At 41.5% G+C, this 6,176-nt stretch overlaps 1 non-coding gene across 1 annotated transcript; it reads right to left on the bottom strand.

The window, feature by feature from the left end:
- Window positions 1–775: 775 nt before the first annotated feature.
- On the bottom strand, window positions 776–883 carry LOC130964314 (small nucleolar RNA R71). The gene has a single exon (XR_009080414.1). It is a non-coding gene; the product is annotated as a small nucleolar RNA R71 (small nucleolar RNA).
- Window positions 884–6,176: the final 5,293 nt, after the last annotated feature.

The following is a 6,176-nucleotide window of genomic DNA, read 5'->3' as shown; positions in this document are numbered from 1 at the left end:
AATGTTTTCAAAATCTTTTAATTGAATTTTCGAAAATTCTCTTCCCTCCTTCCCACATCCTTCTATTTATGGAGTACCACTCCTTCTAAATGCACAATTCGAACCTTATCTAATTAAAGTTCGAATTCTTCTTCTCCTTCTTCTTACTATTTCTCTTTTCCTCTGACACTTCAAGGAATCTCTATACTGTGACATAGAGGATTCCACATTTTCTTTTTCTCTCCTCTTTCATATGAGCAGGAGCAGAGACAAAGGCATTTTAGTTGAAGCTGATCCTGAACCTGAAAGGACCTTGAAGAGAAAGCTAAGAGAAGCTAAAGCACAACTCTCTTTAAAGGACCTGACCGAATTCTTCAAAGAAGAAGAAGACATGGCAGCCGAAAACAACAACAATGCCAACAATGCAAGGAAGGTGCTGGGTGACTTCACTGCACCTACTCCTGATTTCTATGGGAGAAGCATCTCTATCCCTGCCATTGGAGCAAACAACTTTGAGCTTAAGCCTCAATTAGTTTCTCTAATGCAACAGAATTGCAAGTTCCATGGACTTCCAATGGAAGATCCTCATCAGTTCTTAGCTGAATTCTTGCAAATCTGTGACACAGTCAAGACTAATGGGGTTAACCCTGAGGTCTACAGACTGATGCTATTCCCTTTTGCTGTAAGAGACAGAGCTAGAATATGGTTGGATTCTCAACCTAAAGAAAGCCTGGACTCTTGGGAAAAGCTAGTCAATGCCTTCTTGGCAAAGTTCTTTCCACCACAAAGATGGAGTAAGCTTAGAGTGGAAGTCCAAACCTTCAGACAGAAGGATGGAGAATCCCTCTATGAAGCTTGGGAAAGATACAAACAATTAATCAGAAGATGTCCTTCAGACATGCTTTCTGAATGGAGCATCATAGGTATTTTCTATGATGGTCTCTCTGAACTATCTAAGATGTCCTTGGATAGCTCTGCTGGAGGATCTCTTCATCTGAAGAAGATGCCTGCAGAAGCTCAAGAATTGATTGAAATGGTTGCAAATAACCAATTCATGTACACTTCTGAAAGGAATCCTATGAACAATGGGACTAGTCAGAAGAAAGGAGTTCTTGAGATTGACACTCTGAATGCCATAGTGGCTCAGAACAAGATATTGACTCAACAAGTCAATTTGATTTTTCAAAGTCTGTCTGGAATGCAAAATGCACCAAACAGTACTAAGGATGCTTCATCTGAGGAAGAAGCTTATGATCCTGAGAACCCTTCAATGGAAGAGGTGAATTACCTAGGAGAACCCTATGGAAACACCTATAATTCTTCATGGAGACATCACCCAAATTTCTCATGGAAGAATCAAGAGAGACCTCAACAAGGTTTCAATAACAATAATGGTGGAAGAAACAGGTTTAGCAATGGCAAGCCTTTTCCATCATCTTCTCAGCAACAGACAGAGAGTTCTAAGCAGAATACTTCTGACTTAGCAACAATGGTCTCTGATCTAATAAAGACCACTCAAAGTTTTATGAATGAAACAAGGTCCTCCATCAGAAATTTGGAAGGACAAGTGGGACAGCTGAGCAAGAAAATTACTGAACTCCCTCCTAGTACTCTTCCAAGTAATATAGAAGAAAGTCCAAAAGGAGAGTGCAAAGCCATAAACATGGCCGAATATGGAGAGGAAAGAGAGGAGGAGGACGCCACTGAGGAAGACCTCAGTGGGCGTGTACCAATCTCCTCTGAGTTCCTCAATGAGGAACAATGGGAATCTGAGGCTCAAAATGAGACCATAGAGATTCCATTGGACTTACTTCTGCCATTCATGAGCTCTGATGAGTATTCTTCCTCTGAAGAGGATGAGTATGTCACTGAAGAGCAAGTTGCTAAATACCTTGGAGCAATCATGAAGCTAAATGACAAGTTATTTGGAAATGAGACTTGGGAGGAAGAACCACCCTTGCTCACCAAAGAACTGGATGACTTGTCTAGGCAGAAACTGCCTCTAAAGAGGCAAGATCCTGGGAAGTTTTCTATACCTTGTACCATAGGCACCATGACCTTCAAAAAGGCCTTGTGTGACTTAGGGTCAAGTGTAAACCTCATGCCCCTCTCTGTAATGGAGAAATTAGGGATCTTTGAGGTGCAAGCTGCAAAAATCTCACTAGAGATGGCAGACAACTCAAGAAAACAAGCTCATGGACTTGTAGAGAATGTTTTGGTGAAGATTGAAGACCATTACATCCCTACTGATTTCATAGTCCTAGAGACTGGGAAGTGCATAGATGAATCCATCATCCTTGGCAGACCCTTCCTAGCCACAGCAAAGGCTGTGATTGATGTTGATAGAGGAGAGTTGATCATTCAAGTGAATGAAGAATCCTTGGTGTTTAAGGCCCAAGGACATCCCTCTATCATCATGGAGAGGAAGCATGAAGAGCTTCTCTCAAAACAGAGCCAAGCAAAGCCCCCACAGTCAAACTCTAAGTTTGGTGTTGGGAGGCCACAACCAAACTCTAAGTTTGGTGTTGAACCCCCACATTCAAACTCTAAGTTTGGTGTTGGGAGGTTCCAACACGGTTCTGAGTATTTCTGAGGCTCCATGAGAGTCCTCTGTCAAGCTAATGACATTAAAGAAGCGCTTGTTGGGAGGCAACCCAATGTTTTATAGTTAACTATTTTGTTTTGTTATTTTATCTTTTTTGTAGGTTGATGATCATAAGAAGTCACAAAAACAATGAAAAAAGCAAAAACAGAATGAAAAACAGGAAGAAAAACAGCACACCCTGGAGGAGAAGAAGCTGGCGTTCAAACGCCAGTAATGCTAGCTGTTGGGCGTTTAACGCCCAGTCTGGCACCATTCTGGGCGTTTAACGCCAGAAAGGGGCACCAGACTGGCGTTAAACGCCAGTAAAGGGCAACAACCTGGCGTTAAACGCCAGGAATGGGCACCAGCCCGGCGTTTAACGCCAGAAACAGCTCAAAACGTGATTTTGAGCAACTTTTGGTGCAGGGATGACTTTTCCTTGACACCTAAGGATCTATGGACCCCACAGGATCCCCAAACAACCCCACCACTCTCTCTTCTTCTTCACCCATTCACCAATCACCTCAACATCTCTTTCTCTTCACCACTCACCTCCATAAAACCCCACTTACCTCACCATCCAAATTCAAACCACTACTTCTTCCCCTTTTGGCCGAACCACAAAGCCATCTCCCTCTCCTCCATTTCTTCTTCTTCTACTCTCTTCTTTCTTCTTTTGCTCGAGGACGAGCAAACCTTTTAAGTTTGGTGTGGTAAAAGCATTGCTTTTTGTTTTTCCATGACCATTTATGGCATCCAAAGCCGGTTCAACTGAGAAGGCATGACCTCAAGCCCATCACTAAGAAGAAGATGGAGCAAACAAGAGACCCCTCTCATCATGAGATCCCTGAGATACCTCAAGGGATGCACTTTCCTCCACAAAATTATTGGGAGCAATTAAACACCTCCCTAGGAGAATTGAGTTCCAACATGGGACAACTAAGGGTGGAGCATCAAGAACACTCCATTCTCCTCCATGAAATTAGAGAAGACCAAAGAATCATGAGGGAGGAGCAACAAAGACAAGGAAGAGACATTGAGGAGCTCAAGCACTCCATAGGATCTTCAAGAGCAAGAAAGAGCCGCCATCACTAAGGTGGACCCGTTCCTTGATTTCCTTGTTCTTTATTCTTCTGTTTTTCGATTTTTATGCTTATGGTTATCCATGTTTGTGTCTTGTGATCATTAGTGTCTTAGTGTCTATGCCTTAAAGTTATGAATGTCCTATGAATCCATCACCTTTCTTGAATAAAAACGTGCTTAATTGATAAAGGAAAGAATTGCATGAATTCTGAATTTTATAATAGTTTAATTATTTTGATGTGGTGGCAACACTTTTGTTCTCTGAATGTATGCTTGAACAGTGCATATGTCTTTTGAACTTGTGGTTCATGAATGTTGGCTCTTGAAAGAATGATGAAAAAGGAGACATGTTACTGAGGATCTGAAAAATCATTAAAAATGATTCTTGAAGCAAGAAAAAGCAGAAGAAAAAAAAAAAGAGAAAAAGCAAGCGAAAAAAAAAAGAGAAAGAAAGAAAAAGAAAGAAATAAAGTTGTGATCCAAGGCAAATAAGAGTGTGCTTAAGAACCCTGGACACCTCTAATTGGGGACTTTAGCAAAGCTGAGTCACAATCTGGAAAGGTTCACCCAATTATGTGTCTGTGGCATGTATGTATCCGGTGGTAATACTGGAAGACAGAGTGCTTTGGGCCACGTCCAAGACTCAAGAAATAGCTATGTTCAAGAATCATCATACTTTACTAGGAGAATCATTAACACTATCTGGATTCTGAGTTCCTAAAGAAGCCAATCATTCTGAATTACAAGGGATAGAGTGAGATGCCAAAACTATTCAGAGGCAAAAAGATAAAAGCCCCGCTCATCTAATTAATACTGATCTTCATAGATGTTTTTGGAGTTCATTGCATATTCTCTTCTTTTTATCTTATTTGATCTTCAGTTGCTTGGGGACAAGCAACAATTTAAGTTTGGTGTTGTGATGAGCGGATAATTTGTATGCTTTTTGGCATTGTTTTTAGTATGTTTTTAGTATGATCTAGTTAGTTTTTAGTATATTTTTATTAGTTTTTAGTTAAAATTCACTTTTCTGGACTTTACTATGAGTTTGTGTGTTTTTCTGTGATTTCAGGTATTTTCTGGCTGAAATTGAGGGACCTGAACAAAAATCTGATCCAGAGACTCAAAAGGACTGCAGATGCTGTTGGATTCTGACCTCCCTACACTCGAAGTGGATTTTCTGGAGCTACAGAAGCCCAATTGGCGCGCTCTCAATGGCGTTGGAAAGTAGACATCCTGGGCTTTCCAGCAATATATAATAGTCCATACTTTGCCCAAGATTTGATGGCCCAAACCGGCGTTCAAAGTCACCTCAAGAAATTCCAGTGTTAAACGCCGGAACTGGCACCTAATTGGGAGTTAAACGCCCAAACTGGCACTAAAGCTGGCGTTTAACTCCAAGGAGAGTCTCTACACGAAAAAGCTTCATTGCTCAGCCCAAGCACACACCAAGTGGGCCCGGAAGTGGATTTTTATGTCATTTACTCATCTATGTACTAGTTCTCTATAAGTAGGACCTTTTACTATTGTATTTAGGGAGACTTTGGTAGCTATTTTCGTTTTATGCTATCTTAGACCTTTGGGAGGCTGGCCATTCGGCCATGCCTAGACCTTGTTCTTATGTATTTTCAACGGTGGAGTTTCTACACACCATAGATTAAGGTGTGGAGCTCTGCTGTACCTCGAGTATTAATGCAATTACTATTGTTCTTCCATTCAATTCCACTTGTTCTTTGTCCAAGATATCACTTGTTCTTCAACTTGATGAAGGTGATGATTGACGCCCATCACCATTCTCACTCATGAACAAGGTGACTGACAACCATTCTTGTTCTACAAGCATCTGAGGCTTAGTGAATATCTCTTGGATTCTTTAATCGGAATCTTCGTGGTATAGGCAGGACTTGATGGCAGCATTCAAGAGAATCCGGAAGGTCTAACCTTGTCTGTGGTATTCTGAGTAGGATTCAATGATTGAATGACTGTGACGTGCTTCAAACCTGTAACCTACTGGGCGTTAGTGACAGACGCAAAAGAGGGATTCTATTCCGGTAGGGGAGGGAACCAAACCGGTGATTGGCAGTACTGTGACAGAGTGCGTGCATTAGCTTTCACTGCGCGGATGGGAGGTAGCTGCTGACAACAGTGAAACCCTACACGAGCTTGCCATGGAAAGGAGTAAGAAGGATTGGATGAAGGCAGTAGGAAAGCAGAGAGACGGAAGGGAAGGCATCTTCATACACTTGTCTGAAGCTCTTACACCAATGATATGCATAAGTATCACTATCTTTATCTTTTATATTATTTTCGTTCATCATCATATATATTCGAGTTTGCCTGACTAAGATTTACAAGATGACCATAGCTTGCTTCAATGCTAACAATCTCCGTGGGATCGACCCTTACTCACGTAAGGTATTACTTGGACGACCCAGTGCACTTGCTGGTTAGTTGTGCGAAGTTGTGTAATGCCATGGTATTGAGCTACCCAGTTTTTGGAGCCATTACCGGGGATTATGAGAGTTGTGAAAAA

The sequence above is a fragment of the Arachis stenosperma genome, chromosome 2 (genome assembly GCF_014773155.1).
Source record: "Arachis stenosperma cultivar V10309 chromosome 2, arast.V10309.gnm1.PFL2, whole genome shotgun sequence".
Lineage (NCBI taxonomy): Eukaryota > Viridiplantae > Streptophyta > Magnoliopsida > Fabales > Fabaceae > Arachis > Arachis stenosperma.
This window is presented reverse-complemented; position numbering and strand designations above follow the sequence as displayed.